We start from the raw sequence: 21,586 nt of genomic DNA, 5'->3' as shown, positions 1-21,586 counted from the left end.
CTTGTCGCAATTTGTTTTTGACTGATGTGGATATATTCACTTTTTTTTTTTATTTAAGTGCCTGTTTTATATTCAGGTTGTAAAGGTCTCTATAATATTATGGATTTTGTTTATTTCTCTGTCTTTACGATTTGTTAGAATGTCGTAAGTTATCAATTTATTATTATTATGGCATTATGTTTTTTATTAATTTTTATTTTTGACATTTTTTTTGTTACATAATACATTTGTCAGATATCCGAGAATACAACATTAAGGAAATGGAATTTCAGGAAATACTTAAAAAGAAATTAAAATAATTTAATGAAAAAATGTATTTAACATGACTAAGTAGAATAAAAATCACTATCCATAACCTAACCTAACTCAATAACCTAACCTAACCTAACCTACCATGGGAAACATTTAAAAGTCATAAGTACAGCAAAAACCATTCGAGTAAATTATTGTGACATTCATCTTATTTAAATTTTTTTTTTTTGTAGATTATATAATTTTAATTTACAAAAAAATTTTACTGTGAATAATATGATTCACAATCTGATGTTAAATTGAAATATAAGATATTTTTAAATTTGTTCGGTTTCTAGAAAATGCTATTATAAACATTCAGTGAAATTGCATGTAATATAAAAAAGTAAAAATTAAAAAAAATGAAGGTTAAAAATATTAATAATGTATAGATATTTTAAAAAAATATGTTGTTTTTTAACGACTAGAAGCCATACAACATTGTTTTTTTTCGAAAACATTTATATTTTTTGAAATAACGAGTGGTCAATAATAAACGAACCATCCGGTATGATATATCATTATTTATTTATACATAATATTATAATTATTATTAAGGGTGTGTTATACCCGCAATATGCTGCTTACACCGTGCGGGATAGGTATGCCGTAAACTTTAGTCTGTGCGGTTTTGCTTCGGTACAATAATTAAACCCAATATGAGCATAGGGCCCGCTAAATAAGCTGCTGTAGAGTGTAGGTACCTATGTACCTGTGGCTCCCGAAAACCGCAGTCGTCTTTGGTTAATATCAATGTTGAAGACGTCGCGCTGACCGCGAAAAACGTTATCATGACTGCGGTGAGCAAAGAAATAATAACGAGGATTTCAAATTTCAAATTTTCAACTGCGGTTTTTGGTTTGAAATAATATAAACAATCGGTCTTGATGATAATGTCGGTATACTTCTTTTGTGAAGCTAATATTTTAGAATAAATCCACTCCAAAGCCGATATCGCAAACTTATATTATTGTTTATTTGCATGAAGGCGATATGCACATGACGTGTGTACCAATCTCATACACAGCAACTACGAACAATGCTTTAATATTTTTTCCGTCTTTAAAGCAATTAAAAATAATATTAACTGTCTTGTATGTATAAAAAATTAGTATATTTTATTTATGATCTATAAAAATATGTGTATTGATCATATTATTATAATTATTTTCTAGTCGGAAGAGTGGTTAAATTACAAGTTTCACAGAAATCAAATTAAATACAATGCAATTCCGTTATTACGGTTAACTTTATTTGAAAATGTAATACTATTTTGAATACATTATTAAATTATTTAATATTGTTATATGTATTCTTTATACAAGAATGGAATATTATAATACTCCAAACTTCACGTGTATGTCAATTTTTCGTTTGAAATACACTATTCTTATCCCCTTGTCAGTTTTCGAATTCTATAATAATATGTAACTTTATATTCATCGAGTCGTTTGAAAATAACCGAAATCAATACAACTGTTGTAAGGGCATAATTTTTTTGTAAAAGTGCTCTTTTATAATGATGTAAATAATATAATATCATATTTTTCACTTAATTGAACTAAATTTGTACTTTGGCGTTAGTTAAACTTGTCTATTATTCACACTTTTGTTCCCATGTAACAAAAAACAAAATAAAGCCCAATAGTAAAATAATAATAATGTACCAACAGTTATAACGTGTATTGTGCACCTAGTACACAATAGTAAAATATAATATTATGGTATTTTATCTGATACCTTCCCAACGGGCCATAGATTATAATATCTTTGGTGTGATGACATTAAAATGTCCGAGGAATTGTTTAAAGAAATCGATCCATAACAAACGTTTTGGTTACACTTCCTTGTGATTTGTCGTATCCTTCGATCAAATAGGCGACGAAATAAACACGCAAAATTGCTAACAGTGCGTTTTGTTTGTGTTTTTTTATATAATCAAAATGTTTAACTGGAGCTTGTACGAAGAAAAAAAGCGCGAGCAAAAATACAGAAGGTACGTTTAACAACTGCAGTAAGTACAAAAGTTTTTCAAAGGAGCCCGTTACCCGTGTCGGTCACTGATGACGTAGTACCACTTTGTAAGCCTCTGGTCTTGGGTCGTTAAGTTTAAAACTTACAACTTTGACGTGGATTTAAAAAATATAGACATTCATTTGGATCGGGCGCGCGTGCGCACTGCACACGATGCGTTCGTTTTTAATAATAATGCTGCTTGTTCCCAAAATTGAAAATATTATATTATGTATATATTATTATGTATAGGTAATTGTGATTTTCAATATCTCGTGAGTTATTTCACTCGTTGTTTCACTTAATCACTATATGGTTTTCCACGCAGCTTTAAAATATGTTTTTGATATAATGCATCAGACTTTTAAATATAATTTGAAATGTAATCGAGCTTCTACGAATAAAATATACTGTAATTTAGATTTGTACAAGCGAAACTATACGTTTACACGTAAACTATACAATGAACTCTTCATTAAGTCATTTGAAGTAAGATTTTCTATGTACATTATTATTTTATTTTTGTGCATTATCGTCTAGAAATAGGTTATAATACGTATCTTAAATAAGTCTGTTATTTATATTTTTCTTAGAAAAATTGTGTTCATCTTATCTATATTCGTATTATATAATACCTATAACCCATTAAAAATGAATATCATTTTTATTTTTAGGAAATAATCATGTGAAATACTGAGAATACATTTTCCAGGCGTCTGTTTTGATTGCAAAATCTTTTGTTAAAACTTTTCAATTTTTGGATACAGGTGTACAACTCTAGTTTAAAAACAGAGATTCCTGAAAGTTGTGTCATTGTGAATTATGCTGAAGAAAGACATCTACCAAGAGAGAATGTCAAACACAATGACATGACTGCAGAGATGTATGCTTAATACAAAATGATAATTGAAATCTCAAAATGTAAAAAAAAAAATATTCATATCAATACAACAACTTTTTCATAAAACACTATGCAAATAGTTTTCTTTTTTGAATATAAATTTATATCACCAACAACTTACTAAGTATTTAATTATATTAATTTAAGTAGGTGCCTATACGTTTCTGCACAACTAATATTTGACAAAGATAACTTTATCTTCTCTCTAATTTTCTGCAGGTCTGTGTTTTCATTAACAAGATTTAAAGTTAGAAACTACAGTCTATTAATAATATATAATGCATTCTGATAAGTTTTAATGTTTATTAATTTGCGTTAATTAAGAAGTGAAATGTTTTTTTTTTTCATTGGGTATTACAACGTATACCTACAAGTTCCGTTGAAAATTATTGACTTTGGAAGAAAAATAAAGTTAAAAATTCCGTTTTAAAAGACAAAATCAATAACTCATAAAAATACATCATTAAACAGTTTTGGTCAGTAAATGATAAAACAACAAAAATAAATAAATGTTTTAATAGTAATAATAAACGTTGCATAGAATATAATTTTTTTTCTGCCTTTAGAAACATGCATTTTTTACGTACATATATAACATAATATTATATAAAGTATTAAAGTATAGTTTTTGTTCATTTGCCTTAAAAAAAAAAATAGATGTTTTTAACTATAAAAATCTCTAAAAGTATTGTATATTTTACGACTCATAATAAAACCCGTTGAACGACTTTGGTAATTTTTGTACCCTGGAAATGATAGTACAAAATATAAAATATTTCTTCGGATGGATAAATTCGTACTAAAACCTGCATTATGACGAGTAAATCCCACAGTTACAAACATAATATTTTAATCGATATTGTTTGGCTACCCCCATTATCCCTAACAATATTACTATAGTCTATATTATAATCGATTTGTTTTTAAGACGCACAAATTTCTATCATAATAATTATTTACTTAATTCCGTGGTTATAGATAAAAGTTTATAATGATAACGTTCAAACATATTATAATTTGTTATGTAATATCATTGAGCGTATATTGTATTTAGTTAATAATTTATACCTAAGCCTACTCAATGGCAATATTTTGTCGGTATTTAATATTATATCGTATAATTTTGTTTGTATTTACACATATTATAATAATATTGTTGTCTCTCATTAACTCTTTCGGAATAAATATTATAATAATATTTAAGTTAATAATTATTTTTGATGAGTGAACGTCGACGAACGTACAATTTTAAGCGTTTCGTGAGACGGCTATTGGAAAAATAATAATAATAATATAAAGTCTTAATTAAATACGATTCCTATCAACGAAAGTACATCCCACTCAAACGAACCTTCATTTCGAATAAAACAATATTATTATATAAAGTCTATGAGCGTCTGACGATGATTTCTATTTCTTATTGATTATTTATTGTTTATTTTAAATGAACCTTTTTTACGCGTTTTCGTTTGATTTACTTGTAGTAACTGCTGGGTTATTTATTTTTTTTTATCTCCATTTTTATTTTTTTTTCATTAACTGTCTTTATTTTTTAACAATTATTACAATTTTATTTAAACAACTCTTTTCTACTCAAATAAATATAAATTAGTTTTCTTTGCTGTTAAAATCAAGTCTGTACAGTTAAAAAGCAAATTAATTACATGCTGAAAATTTAATTTAAAATTTAAGATTTTAATTCAATAATAAAACACGGATGTGAACTGAGTAATTGACATATATTTATTTATTTTGTATATACTTTACTTCAATATTCATTTAACACAATGTAATTAAAAACAAGTCCAATACAAATTTGTTCAAAGTTGAACATTATCACAAAACTCTTGTCTCGTATTATAATGGTCCTATCATTACTTATAATTTACCGCTCAATAATATTGATTATTGAACATAATAACTGGTTCGATTCAATAATTATCGATAAGACACGAGAAGTGATTTATTTATTTTAGAATAACTACCACGTACTTAGGTACAGCATTAGCCTCGATTTAGTTTATTGTAATAAATGTATATATTTGTGTAAACGTTAAAAATAAATTAAAAGAATTCACATAAATAATATGCTAAAACGTCTTGAATCACGAAACTGGTTTATAATTTCCTAATAGCAATGATACATGATAAACCTTTCCCTTTTTCTAACAAATGAAATGGTTGTACGTGACACAATGCACATTAGTAAATAGAAGTTTAATTATCTGGCTATATTTTTATTTGCGCACTATTCAAATGTGACATAAACTCGTGATGTATGTAATTACATAAAGCTGAGCTTGGATGATTTTGTTGGTTACGTTTATTATCGTTTTTATTTGTATTGCCATTTTGTTGACATGGATTTTGCTGCTATATGCTAATATTCAAATTCAAATAATAGTTTTTTTTTTAAATATTGATGTATAATATAATATTGCAAAACATATTATAGGTATCTCTGTTTCATTAAATAATTACATTATTTCATGAGTATAATAAAACTGTGTTTAAAATCAATCCGTACATTTGTGTAACGAATACTCCATTGAGTTTATAAAAGCTTACACGGATAAATGTATTTGTATATTAAAAATCATATACTCTAATTACATTAAACAATTAAATTTTAAATAATAATATGAAACGTTGCAGTTTTTGGAAAAGCCCTGCTTGCACTGGAATATAGAAATAATAGTTGTTTAATATAGGAATAATCGAAAAGATTTCTGAATATTTCTTTTTCAATAAACTTTCACCCAATTTTCAATTAAAAAAATGTATATCCAAATAGTCGGGTTGATATTTTTTTGTTATGTGCTCAGTTGCTCACATACGTTGATTAAAACATACTATATTTAACCAATGTACGTGTAAATGTAATAACAACAAAATCGAACACTAGACACTTAATATGATGTAATTTATTTTATAATTTAATGTTGTTTAAATTTGTAATAATTACAATTTAATCATAAACAACAACTATAACTACTAATAGTAACTTAAATAATAAAAATGACAGAAACAAATATTAATTTTTCATTTCTTAGGTAGATTAATATTATGATATTTGAAATTGTTCTCATTCACGTAGTTGGTATTTTAATATTGACCTACACTATAAATGAAATAATTTTCCTTACGATAATTTTAATTTTTATAGAATATCCCGTAATTCGAGTAATATTCAGTAGGTACCTTATTATGTTCTTAAATTCAATTGGTTCAGGAATGTATTTTTTATATTTCATAATTTATATGCACATCACAAAAATTTGAACTAGATATATTATAAAATATAAATAAAAAATATATTTATACATAGGTATTAGGTTAGGTATACGTAGTAATATATTTATTTATATTGAAAACAATAATACCTTACACATTTACAAAAGATAAATATGGATTATTATACAGTTTCTAATTTTGAATACGACAATAGGTGTACCTACTGATACAGTTTTTCTTTATAATTAATATGGACACTACATTATATTATTAGAGTTATGAACAAATAAATTTAATTGGTTCTATAATACAAAAAACTGATTAAACTAGTTAAAATGTATGCGTTAAGAGTATCTTTGACGTTTGTAGTGAGATATAGAACCAAACGAATAAATATTTCTTTTAGATTCTGCGTGCAATTAATATCAACAAATATGTGTATTGGTTTTATAATATAATGGTTTTTCTTTTTTGTGAACATTGTGGGTTTCATGTAGAGTCTCCTGTATATTCCACTATAGGTATACCTGGATATTATCAGACTTTGAAGGGTTGATTTGACTTTTTAAATTTAATTGGGCTCGCCATTAATTTTTTTAATATTTTTTTATGCATAATAATGGTCGGTTTCGACCGTGCGCTGAAGTGAGTAACTTGGTCCAAATATATTTTTCTTGAATATTGGTAGTTTGTATGTCTTGAGGCTAAATATACATTCAAAGATAATGTAAGATAATTTTAGATAATTGTTTTTATTATTCATAATGTTTTATCAAATATAATACATAAAATTTACCCATTTACCTACCAAATGTTTTTTTTTCAATATAAATATTAGGCATGTTTTTGTGCTGGACACACGGTTTTTGTTTCTGGCCAAATTTTTGTAAGGTTTTCGTTATTATTGTTACTTATTAACAAAAACATGATTATGATTCATAGATTTTCCTTGTAGAGGAAAAATATCGAGTGGCGTGCAGTTGCTAATGGACTAATTTAATTAGTTGTATATTTAAATATACAAGATTAAAAAAAGAACCATTCGTCGGAAGTGTTATATTAAAGAAAACTTTATAAGCAATTACGAGCATAGAACACGGGAAGAGTTAAAATATGATAATATGTATACTAAACTAATTGAATGTAGTGGTTCGAATTTGCATAGTACAATATTCTCAGTTTATGGAATATAATAGTATATGGAATGAAGAATAATTAACAGAGGATTAGAAGGTCTGCGTTGGAATTAAATCGCTAATAGAAAAATAATAAACCGAAACAAGATAACGGAATTAGTATTAATAATTAAGTTTTTAATTAAATGTGTCGTGCAAACGAAAAATATTATGTGGATGGTTTCAGTTACTCGTCCAAAAAACAAATACAAAAAGTTCATTCGAGTAAAATATTTTGAACTGTTCGAGAAAAGTGTAAAACGAGTGAATGGAGTTGAAACATCTTTGATGATGTGAATCCTTTGATATACGTATGCACAAAAAAATATACATATATAGGTATAACTCAAATACGAAGTTACTAATGTAACTAGTTGCTCTGCTGTCGAGCGAGGTAAGTTTGAATGAATTAAAGACGGATTAATATGTGTCCCGCATATTATATACCACCTACGTATCTGATAACCGTCCGGACAAATGAAAAATTATGCCACGAAAATGAAGAAAAATTAATTTACTGCGTTATACAATAATATTGTGTAAGGATATTGCAGTGAACATGAAAATATACATTTCAATAGTTTTCTAACGTATCAAGTGAACTAGTGCCGGAATACGTTTTACACTGGTATATTCGGTAAAAATCGAATAATTTTTTGTAGCCCGGAAAAAAGAGATATCAATAGTAATATGGTCGTATAAACTTCAACGGCGGGCACGATGCATAATAAGATATTAATATATTGAATTTTCGCGAGAAGAGTTCAAACGCGAAACGTTTCCAACATTCGTCCCGGGAAAATAAAAAACATTTAAAGCATAGATGATGTACGGACGAAGTTGAAAAATACGTCATTCGCAACGGAATGAGTCGGGAGCGAATAGCCAAAATTTAATATAATATTAAATAAATACATTTGCGATTGTGCAGTGTATTATTGTAAATTAAGTCTAAATAAATTCCGTTTGACGGCGGAACAATGAATATAATGTTATTATATTATGTATATTGTACGATACGTCATGCTTAGGTATGATAATAATAATACCTGTGTTTGTAAGAGAACGGTTTTGACGGAATTCTTTAGGTAGCATCGCGTTCTAACAGCCTTAGGCCCATATATCCGTTCACAGATAGGGACTGGAGTTCCGGGTCAAGGGATAGCGACATTATAATATTGCGCATTATTGTTAAGCGCGATTGCGCAAGACAGAAGACGATCGTGACAAGAATAGAGTAGGTAGTTGATGATAATAATGTTATGGTGTAAGTACTAAAAGAATAATAACTATAATAAATAAATGTATCAAGCTATGATAACCTAGTAGTTGATTATGTAACACGAATAAAAAAATAATAATATGTATATTATATAGGTGAGCGTAAATATCGGTGAAAAATGCAGACAGAAAAAAGAAACTCTGAAGATCGGATGTCTCGTCTTTAAAAAGAAAATTCTCGGAAAGCGGCGAGCCGGGGCAGGACTCGGGAGATCGTCTGCAGCAGCAACAACAACAGCCGTGGCGTACTTGACCTACAATAACCATCAGGTGTTACGACGACGATCCGATCACGTACGATTATAATAACCGGTTGAGGTCTAGACGACCAGAATAATGCGTATACGTCCTATAGACAATTTATTATTATATACCATTATATAATTGTTGAGTTTAACATAAAAATATTGTTATCGCTGCGGTGAGAACAACATTATTTGTTTGACCTATGGTATATTATAATAATATTATGTACCTAGGTGATAATGTATTAAATTATTATTATATTAACAATTATACTATACGCGTATAATAGGTATATTATATCATTATCGGTCGATTATTGCCCAAGTAAACGAAAAGTACCGTTCCATAATCTGGAAAATATTTAGTCGAATCATACGAAGAAGAACGAAACGTCTTATAATTATTAACGATAGTGTTAATTTAAAAAAAAATCGAATTATTTGAGTGAAAAAAAAATTATTATTGTTTTTTAAAAAAACTATCCATTACACATTACTTGCACGCTTGATATTATCTTATGTATACAAATCTCGTGTCACGGTGTTTGTCGTCGCACTCATCCGAAACGGTTCGACAGATTTTAACAACATTTTTTTTTTTGTATATTTGGTAGCAGGTATGAGAATAGGTCGTAAAGTATTTTTCACCCTTTTAGGTCCAATACCCGGATAGGTGTTCAAACGGGGATTTTGAGATTTATGGTGGAAATGGTTGCTATTGGTTATAGGAGAAATAATTAGTATACATTTGTATTTATTATTTGGTTGCCATTGGTTAATCGGGTAGATCCGGTATAAGCGTGCATCGAATTTTCGCACATTACCTACTTGATATGATACCACACAACTCCCGCGATCCGACGTATAGTCGGTTTGCTTACCAAGGAGGCTGAGTTACACCCAAAAGGAGTTGAACAATCACAATTTTTTAAAAGTTGTAATTTTTTACGGGTAACAAAGTACGCGGGACCAGCTGGTAATTTATAAATATAGATAGCTAGCCAGTTTGTATATTTTCCAATAATCATTCAAAATATACCCAAGTGAAATAGATATTGGGTATATGCTTCGTATAGTAAAAACTTTAAAATAAACATTTTAGATTCTTAGCGCTACCTCCGAAGAATGTAGGTAGGTATATATATGTTTGAAATTGAAAATTTGTTCTTCAATTTATGTCGATTATTTTTTTATTTAACTTAAAAAGCTTGTAATTCAAAAACATTATTTTATCCTCTTAAGTTTTTGTGACAGAAATTATCTAAAATATCAGTATATGTAAACATTTTTTTATAAACATATCTTGATGCAATTGTTTATTTAAACGAAAAATAACAATTTCTCTTTGATAATTTTAAATATTATTTTGTTGTAATTAAAAATATATTAATCTCAACCTTTTGAGTGTCGTCCACCATACAACAACCGTCAAGTGCCATATATGTGTCTTTGCTTGTTAAAATCATTTACTGCCGTTATCAATACTTAAATGTATACCAATAGATTGCAAATTCAAAGACAAAGATGTTCATTAAAAAAATATCGGATCAATGAAGTTATAAGTGAATTAATTATTTTGTCTTTAATTTGCCACTCGAAACTTATCCACTGTTACGTATATTATTATAATTTATGCACAATGCAATTTTAAAAATATTTATTCAAATTTTTAAGTTCTAAACTATACACCTACCTTCACCACAATTTAATTTACAACGTTCTAAGGCAGCTCTTTCGGTATTGATTTAAAACTTCTATGTTATACGTTTATGATATTATTATAATATTATATAACTGTTATATTATATAAGATATGTGATATTTTGGCAAAAATTAGTTCAATCTGCTCTATAAATAATAAAAAAAAATTATTACCAGTAGTACTCGTATAATACTAATGTACATTATATAATTCGAAATACTAATGCTGACACACTGCCGTTTCCGCTCATAACCGTTTTTTTGTATTCAACGATTTATCATTAAATTAATATTTATCATATCCATTACAGTGACCTACTCAATAAAGAGGTACACTCGAAATCTACTTCTTAGCAGAGCAACTTGCCGACTTCACTTGTTTGTAAAATTTATATGTTCATATTATCTTAAAATTATATTGTCCAATATATACAAGTATTACACATATTATATATATTGAAATTTATATACTTAATTAGTCATAAATATTTAATAAATCGATAAAAATAAATAACAACCACCAAACACATTGATTGTCAGATATTATAATAGTACCTAATGAATACGGGAGTTATAATAAAATATAATAATGGTTGTACATACCGGATTAGCGATATGTGTGGGTTGTTAAATAATAAACTTATAATTATAGCCCATATACTCTTTTGGCAGGGGTGGCTCTAGAGACATGGTTAGGGTGGATGGGGGGGGGGGGGGAGTAGGCCAAGTCATAATTTTCAGAAAATGTCAATGATTTTTTTTTTTGTAATTTTGTTTTTAACAGTATAAAATTGTTTAGAAATACAGCTCGTGGGGGGGGGAGTGCTTAAATCAAATTCTTAAACATATGTTGGTTTTTATTGCATACTATTTGGTGATTTTCAGGGCACGAATGCATGAATATTTTATCAAGGCTTTTTAGGAAGCATTATGTGTTTAGCTCTAATTATTATACAATAATAATAACTATACTATCAGACGCAATCGGAAGTACATGACGTACATGACGTCACCGTGTTTGTGTTCCGTCGGTTGACCGTCACCACCGCCGTCGTCTTCGCGTCACGGGATGTACGACCAACCTATATTATAATATTATTATAGAATAACGGGTTATGGCAATAATAATATCACCGTCTTATATTATTATTATATATGTAATACGCGCGTGTACAGCGCACTGTTTATCTGGTATTTATTCAATATAGTGTTTGCTATAATATGATTGTCATTATGTGATAACTATAATACCGTTCACACGTCGGAAGGGGTTCGTCCGATCACTTTCACCGGCCGGGAAATTTTTTTTTCTGTTTCTCAGAACTCTGTCGAGCACGCTTTGGGCACGGCCGTCTATTATAATAGTGGTAGTCGCGGGAAGTTTAGCGGTCAGTCACTACCTGTCTACGCGATCATATAATTATTATTTTTATATCATATTACTATTATTATACCGAAAATCACGCGCGTGCGTACCTAGGATACTATTCCTCAGTCTGCCGGCCGAGAGGATTACAACAGAATTACACCACGTGAGTACCGTACATCACTGTAAAATAATATTATTTCCATCGAACACCATAAAAATATCACGATAATATTATAGAACGTAATATCTCACCCATAACACGCCGTCGCACTCGCACAGTGGACTTTTGAAACGTTTATCGTTTCAACGGTCAAAACCTGTTTTTTTTTTATCAAATCTAGATCATTACATTTTTGAATTTTCCGAGCCCTAGTGTCAAACTGTGGATAATTCTTTATAAAATTTTTGTTTTCGATCATCTCGTTAGCTATAATGCCTATATATAAAATATATATACAGGGTCATCCAAATTTTGTGTGACAACAATAAATTATGGGGATCGCTTGAGAACGAACATAATCCCCACAATTTTTATCACACACAATTTGGAAGACCCGTTACCCTGTTTGTTAATATTTTACATCTGATTGTATCTGTAGTAGCTTATAGCGATATTATTTTAGTAAGACAAATGTATAAATTCGTATGATTGTACAAACTTATTGATTGATATCCGTATTGACTTACACGTAGGTATAACGAAATATTCTCTGGACTGATAAAAAGAAATAAGAATGGAAAAAAAGCTCATTACTATAAGAAAACAATAATTGATTGTATAGAGCACCTTATGTTTTTGCCATGAAGGTCAAATTGTTTTAACATATTACACTAGATATTTGATAATTAAACTTATAATTAATAATTTATATTATTATTATAATTATTAAAAAAAAGTCATGGGAGATCAGCTATCCCCCTCGTCCCCTCCCCACGTTTGAACACCACTGGTTCATACGTTATGTATGTTTGTAGGTTATGGAAGCTATCTTACATGTCTTATTATTATTTTATTATATTATTAGATATTCCACAGCGTAACTATTTCATTATAGGTAGGTTCCACAGTATAAATCACTAAAAATTAATGAACAATTAGTTAGTAAGTTGAATACAAACATTAATAATAAATACTAATTATTATTTGATAACAAAAGCTGAAATAAGATATGTACTTTAGATTTGTATCTAGTAGGCTCTCTTGGAAATTCTCAGAGGGTTTTTGGACCGGGATCGTTCCCGACATGTTTCCGAACATAATAAAAATATTAAAACATACATTATTGGGATTTTTTTCGTTCTAATAATAATAAGTGCTTCCATTAATTTATAGTAAAAATTATTCTTTAAAACAGACAATAGATCAACGGAATAATCCATGCCTAAATAAATAGGTCAGTAAACCAAGTAAACGTGGGTCGTTCCAATATTATATAATTTAGTTATTATATTAATCTTCAACCAGATGGCGTAGAATAGTTGATAGATAAAAAAATCTGTACCTACAAGGTATGTATTGGGCCTTGACCCTTGGATAATATATATTTAGTTTTTATGCAGGATGTAGCTACAACACTGTGTCACGTTTAACTTAATATTTTTTACTCACATCTAAAAGTAACATGCACGATACATTTGCCATGCTTCTATGATTGCGTCATAAAATTGTAACGATCAATAATATTGATAAAAAAGTAAATAAGTTTATATTTTAGAAATCGTACTGGGGCCTGATATTGAAGTATAATTAATATAATATATAAGTACTAAGTATATTACTTTAATGTAACTACCTCACTGATATTACCTATTACTTCATACTACCTCATACTATTACCTATTACCTCACTACTATTACCTATTAAGGTATAATAACCGTATTACCAATCATAATATTGTTATATCGTTATACTTAATTTAAAAATATTTAAACATTTACAATTCGTTTTAATTGTATTCCTTCCATCAAAAAAACTGATGGTAAAAAATCCAATTAATTATTTTATTTTATTATATTGTTTGAAGTATAGAAGTATCTCTGAACTTACAAATTTGTTTACCTTTAATGTGTTTTAAACATTATTTTTTTTATATTAGATTAGATTAAGTAATTGTATTTCATAATATTTCTATCGATGAACTATAACTTTAATAATATTCATGATAATTACATTGTGAAATGATATTACCCAATTTTAGATTTTAATTGGACCGACGAATGTATACATTTTACAACAATGGGTGTTTTTTATTCTTCTGTAACACTTTTTGGATCAATGCAATTTCAATTTTTTAACACTGAAGGTGGTTTCTGCAGGTAGCAAATTAGATAAAATTCGTACTTTGGGAGGTCAAAAAGAAAAATCTAGAGTGTTTTTCAAAATTACCGGGAAACTCATTATAGTCATTTAAATATATTAGGTACTTATTGAAGATACGATTTTTTAAGTGTTTGAAGTTCAAATTTTGATAAAATTCGTCAATTCACAAAAATGTAAAAATAATTTTGTAGTTAAAAATATATAATATAATGTTTAACTTTTATAGTTTAGAATTGAAAATAAGTAGTTTATACTGTAAATAAAAATCTAAAAAATGTTATGTTCAAATAGAGATGAAATTAGATATTCAAACAAAAAATTACGATTGTAGTTATTTTTTTGTAATTTAAAAGTATAATTCGTGGGGACTTGACGTGTTACATGTAACGTATATTGTTATTGATTTATTATTGAATTAAAATTTAACACATCTATTACAGTGATGACTTACTCAATAACGATGTACTCTCGACACTTAATGTGCCATATATAGTGCAGGTTACCTACTTTCCCCCCTTTTTAATAACTGTTCATTAAAAAACCGTTAGGCTTGAATAATTTTCTAAAGCTTAAAAATGTATATGTATAAAACAATTTTATAATAAACGCTTTAAAGTATTTTAAATGATTTTTATTAAATGGTATGATTTGAAATTTACGTTTTCATTTGATCTTATTTCTCAATAATTAGAAACTATTTAAAAAAAAATAAAGAGGTTAACTAAAACCAAATACTTAAATTATTTGTATTTAACTATTTAAATTATACAAATATAAGGGTTTTTAAATGTATTTTTGCATTTTATATTTTTTTTTTATATATTTTATTGTATGGTTTGTTTTTCATTAATTTATAAAATATTGAATTAAGTAACCACAAAAAACAATTATTTTATTTTTAAATCAAAAAGACATTAGATACAAAACCATAATATTATTAAAATATCATAATGCAAACAAATAATGTTTGTATAAAATATAAATCATTAAAGAATAAATATTACTTGCATGTCATCAATCGTAAACAATGTGTTTAGTAACTTGACAAAAATAAAATACTAGATATAATTTTGATTTTCATTGTAATAAATTTCTCTGTAATAAAATTTAGATTGTGGTTTTTTTTTAAAGTATTGTCTTTAAAATTGATAAAAAAAAATATTCCATAGTCATATTTTAAGTTATAATAAATTAGGTTTTTCTTATTTACGTTTTGTTTTCCATCTATAGTTTTTAAATTTCAAATATAAATAATCCATTCAACAGTACCGATATAGTTAACCGGCCATTAATAATATTTGACGTAGGTATAACAAAAACTAACACTTATTTTTATGAGGCCCTTGTTGATTTACACTGAGTGTTTTGTGTTTATTTATTCTCCATCGACGGAGTTGGATTAGTAGCATTTACATTTTATTTACCTGTCATAATATAATAAAACTACTTTCTAAAAATAACTTATATTGAAATCATTAGTAATTGTCTCTTGTTTTTTTTAAGCTTTTCTGTAATATTATTTACTTTAAATGCTATTAAGAAATCATTATTTATACTGTTATTATTATTATTATTATTATTATTATTATTATTATTATACACTTATTGCTTTTATTGTGATAACAAAATCGGTACCAATCATTTATATATAATGATATCAGTAGGTAGTCTATATAGTAAATCTAAATCCGCAGTACCGATGTATCATACATACTACTATAGGTACATATTATATTCTACCGGGAGATTATTTAACGTAAGACACTCATTATTCAAAAAGTATTAATGTTTTTGAAAATATTTTTTTACATGGTTTCAAGTCGTTACAGAACAACGGGTTTTCTAAGAAATTATATTTTTCTACATTTTTTTGTATTACAACATACGGTTTTAATTTGATCTGAGTATTTCGATGCATAAAAATCGAATTTAGAGAAAAGTAATTTATGAGTTATAACTTATAAATATTTAAAGGGTAGGATCTGATGAGTGGAGAAGTGGACCAATATTTTTTGGGGTGACCGCATAGCACTCCACTCCACTCAACAAAACTTTGAATACTTACAACTCGTGAACTACTCGATCGTCCTAAATTCGGTGTTTATGTATCAAAATATTTAGAAAAATATCCTGCTTTAGAAAATGAAATTAAAACTGTAATTCAGTATTCAAAAATGTAAAATACTTAAAAAAATATATTTTGGATAAAAAATTTTGTTTTTCACTAGAAAAAATGGTACTAAAAACCATATTGTAATTTTTTTTTTCAAAAACATATTTTATTATTTTATTATAGTTTTTCGTGATAAAATAATCAGCCGGTATGGTTGCTCAAACTACATTCGATTGATAAAATATTATACATTAAAAAAAAAATATTTTTCGTAAAAGTATATTTTATGAAAAGTTGACGCGGTCGCTCGACTCCACAACTGTATACCACAACCGTACCACAACCATACCACAACCATTCTAGATAGGAGTGACGTCGTATCGAAATGGCGGTGGTAATCAGTGGTGAGGCGTCGACGTTGAATGTGTAGGAGATCGTGGGTTTGACGTTTCGAAATAGTTTGGTATTTTTATCGTCAATTTCCGATACCTCTTCTAAGAACGAACCCGGTGGTCCGTGGCTGTGTCAAAGTTGTACAACCTTACGCGCATATAGATACGCTGCGCATTACTCAGACACTCTGGTCCATCACGAATTGTTAAACGCAACTTTCACAATAAATAATACTGCGATATGATTATTCTAGAATTATTTTATTTTGTTCTCAACCATACCAAATCTTGGTTTACTCACCAAATCTGTTTTCGAAATATTTTTTCATTATACAATGGACGTATTTCTGGATGTAAATTCTTACCTGCAAAACATAAAATAAAAAATCGTTAATTTAATTATTAATGAATATTATATACACTTTTTTGTTATTATCTTTTATTTTATGTATGCATATTATTATTATTATTTTATCAATCTGTACAATCTATACAACTTAAGTATAATAATTAATAACTATAATAGTGATACAGATATTTACAATATCACAAAACATGGGGACTTGAGTGCAGAACCTGCCAACTCCGAAAAAATTATGCTTTCTTTAGTATCCAGTAATCTTGTATACCTACCACTGAACAATTGGCACGATAGTAAGATACTAAGATGCTATAATATAACTTTTAGGTTAAAATAATATTAATATAATATAACATGGCATCTTAATATTTTTTTTATACCTACCTATAACCACCTGCACCTAGGTACATCATTGCAAACATGTTTCTCGGGTGTTAATAGCTTCGTTTTTCAACCCCCCACATAGCTTTCTATGTACGATGGACCACACAGGAATTTCGTTTTTGCTCACGAAAATCGAAAATTGTTTTAGTATGGTTTCCATTGGTTACAGAAATAAAAGAGAATTTTTTACATAATCTATATACTTTTGTATAAAAATGAATGTATATCTATAACTTATATACTCAAAAACTTCTCGACCGATTTTGACGATCACAGATATCAGAAAAATGTATATAGAGAGTAGTTTTAACTACGATCGAAAATATATCAAGTACTATATCCGATCTAAGACAGGTGAATTTCGGACGAATTAGTTCACAAAGCTACACGTGTAGGTAGTCACTGTTTTGTGACTCGCTATATTTTATATTTGTCCATTTTTTCACTGGAAAAATTAAATTGTACCAGGTAAAGTATAAAAATAATTATTTTTATTTTGTAAGTGGGTGAAATAAAAATTGCATTGCTGTAACGATGTTAAAATCAAAAGCAACGTTCGATCAGTAGAAATATTACAATATCAATAATGTTACGATCACTTGATGCGTGCAGTATAATAATATTATATTCAGTAAAACTGAAAAAAACGTAGGAATTAAATTTCACTAATCAAATAATTTATAATTCTATTGAAAGTTAATCTTGAGACAAAGTTGTAGACACATTTGATATTAAGTGTACCTTAAAATTATATTATGCATAGTGTTATTTCACATGCAAACCTATCTAAATTATACCGACATTGAATACATCGAGTAAAAACGATTGTTTAACATTATGAGCAAATTTCAAAAATTATATTTATTATTTTTAATCATATATGATATTATATTATATTAAATTTGTGAATTTCTAAAGTTTTTGAGAACAATAAATGTTTAATTTATGTTTTATTATGTCTCATTACATTATACGAAATTCTAAACATTTATTAATTTGATTAATAATAATTATTCATGATAATTGAATATAAACTTAATCATAATTTTAACATAATGTTATTCGAACCTAAATAAATTAAAAATCTGCATAATTATTTTCATTTCATAAGCATATTGAGTTTCATAAAAGCAACAATATGTAAATAAATCACACATATCAAATTACATCGATATTAATATATTTTATTGTTTTTTTTTCTGATAAAATTAATATGTACAGTCATAATATAATATTATGCCATTTGAATACAATATCCATACAATCTTCATGACTTGATGTTAGTTTTTTGAGCTCATGCAATATATTTTGATAAACGTTCTAAATTGTATAAACTCTACCGCAACTAGGTACCTATATGGAAATCGAAATGCCGGTAATGATAAGCTCCGCTGATTTATGTACAACTGTTATTGAATTTTATATAACCGTAATTAGTTTTCATTCATAAACTATAAAGTATTACTTATTGATTAAAACTTACAGGTACGATTGTACAAAATATAATTACATTAGAGTATTTCGGTTGTGCCTAACATGTCGACGATTATCGTGGTCGAGCTTTTGAGCGAATGCAGTAATACTTTATTACTTGTAACTAAATATGAATCAGCAGTAAATAATTTTTATATAGGTACAGAGGTTATCCAAAAGTTTATATTTTTTTAAAGGGGGAGGGGGTTCATAATTAATTTTTCCAATTTCCTATTGCTAAATCTGACGACTGTTTTTTTCACGTAGTTTTTAATTTTTAATAAAAAGATTCTATAGGTGTATGATACCCGATATTCGGGTTGTTTACTGTTTAAAACATTTTTTTTCTTTGTTTGCACTAATGTTATGATACCTGGAAATGCATGAAAAATAGTAATGTAATAAAATTATATTGTAGGTATCTATTTTCAAAATATAAAAAACAATAAAATAATACATTCGGAGATTGGATATCAGTGTAAGGGAGGTATAGGTTAAATAAGACACAATAACAATAACTCTAAACTATTTATTAATTTGAAAAAAAAATAAAATCATATTATATCAAGTAAACAAATGCATACACATACGAGTAGATATAATAATAATATTATGACGTACGTGTACATAATATGCTTACATATTTTTTTTAATAATGACATTTAAAAAAAAAAACACAAAATAATATTATACGATTGGATGAAACTAACAATTTATATAATTTAATATAATATTTAAAGCAATAATAAGTAGATTTTAAAAACTCCAATGGTTTAATAGTTTATGAGAAAAAATTAATAATAGGTCAAATTAATCAAATTAATAAATAGTATTACAATGCATTTAGCGTACTTGCATTGTTTATCCAACTAGTTACGCTATGCTTGTTTTATTGTAAATCCATTGTATGAATAATTATCAATGCTGACTGAGTATATTAGAACAATTTTACATAGAATTATTTAAAAATTTTTAATATAAATTTGCTTAGAGCATTTTACAATTTCCGGAACATTTTACACTCAAATAGTACGTTAATATAAATACTAAAATAAAATGTATATTAAAAACTATTATATCAAATAATTATTGATGTTTGTTAACAAATAATTAAACTTTTAAAAAACAAATAGTAAAATTATCGTACCTATTTATTACTGGATGGTCTGGATGCAAGATACAAACTTCAGTGTATAATTTATACTGATTATCATCGATGAATGAAATAATATTTATGCGTGTATGCCGACTGAATATCCAGTGTCACTATAAGTCTAGTTTGTCTAGTTTATTTAGATATTTTATTTTTGAGAATAATATACTTCTGACGATTCTCAATGACCCCTAGTTTTTTATTATACATTATTTATTTACTATTATCACTTTACAGGCATAACAGTCACAACCCGTTGCATAGCCAGGATTGTGAAATAGGGGGGGGGGGGTAAATATCCCCCATGACTACGTCACTGGTCACAACAGCGTAGATAACGATATACCCTGAAATCTGAATGTCAGTCTGCCGTCATTCAAGTATCACAAAGTGGATGATTTAAAGTTTAATAAATAGCTCAAAAAGACCCAAAACATTTTTAAAAAAATAAATTATTATTTCTAGAAAATGCTAATGTTATTGTTCAATGAAAGTTTCAAGTATCTACGATACTTCATTTCTGAATTACATAAAAATAAAAATTGATTTTGTCAAAAACTTCATTGTTTTATAAAAATACTATTTCTTATTTATCATATTTTATATCCTCCAAAGTACCAAATAGATCAAATTGAATACATGAAACCACAAACTCTGTGTTGAGAATATTTTCTGCTCGAAAATGTGACGAAACAACATTTTTTTTTAACAACACGCATCGTCGTATTAAGTTCAATGCATATTTCGTTTCACTCAGAATCTATGAATAACAATAGATACATTATCATCCGACTATATAAAACAGTGCTGAAATGAGCAATGCGAACCAATAGTTCCCTGAAACTTACAGTGAATCTACTGCTGCTGGTCTGTAAGCATGATGCTTCATGTCTGCGGTTTTTTTTCTTTGAAACGTATATTTATCGAAAGTGTTACAATTTACTGCGCTTAGTCAAAAGTATAGTGTACCGAAAACTATGAAGTCCTTGTGAAACCGCACACATGCTAGAATGCGAATTTTCTCACGAAAATGCGCGAGGCTCTGTGTTAGAAAATAAAAAAAAATTATATTTTTCCTTTGGACATAAGACGACCAGTTGTATTTTTTTTTTATTAATAATTCATTACACTTTTTTAAACACCACCAGATGCCACCTAATAATGTACGTATTTTGTCAA

The 21,586-nt window shown here is 27.5% G+C and overlaps 1 protein-coding gene and 1 pseudogene across 1 annotated transcript in view; one reads left to right on the top strand and one right to left on the bottom strand.

Annotated features, from left to right (window-relative positions):
- The window catches only part of LOC132943392 (protein amalgam-like), a 365,040-nt gene that overhangs the window by 170,391 nt on the left and 173,063 nt on the right, over positions 1–21,586 (bottom strand). The window lies entirely within an intron of this gene.
- Positions 11,387–21,586, top strand: part of LOC132942827 (cytochrome P450 6a8-like) — a 63,604-nt pseudogene continuing 53,404 nt past the window's right edge.

This window comes from Metopolophium dirhodum, chromosome 4 (genome assembly GCF_019925205.1).
Source record: "Metopolophium dirhodum isolate CAU chromosome 4, ASM1992520v1, whole genome shotgun sequence".
Taxonomy (NCBI): domain Eukaryota; kingdom Metazoa; phylum Arthropoda; class Insecta; order Hemiptera; family Aphididae; genus Metopolophium; species Metopolophium dirhodum.
Note: the sequence above shows the minus strand (reverse complement) of the source record. Positions and strands in the feature narration are given on the sequence as shown.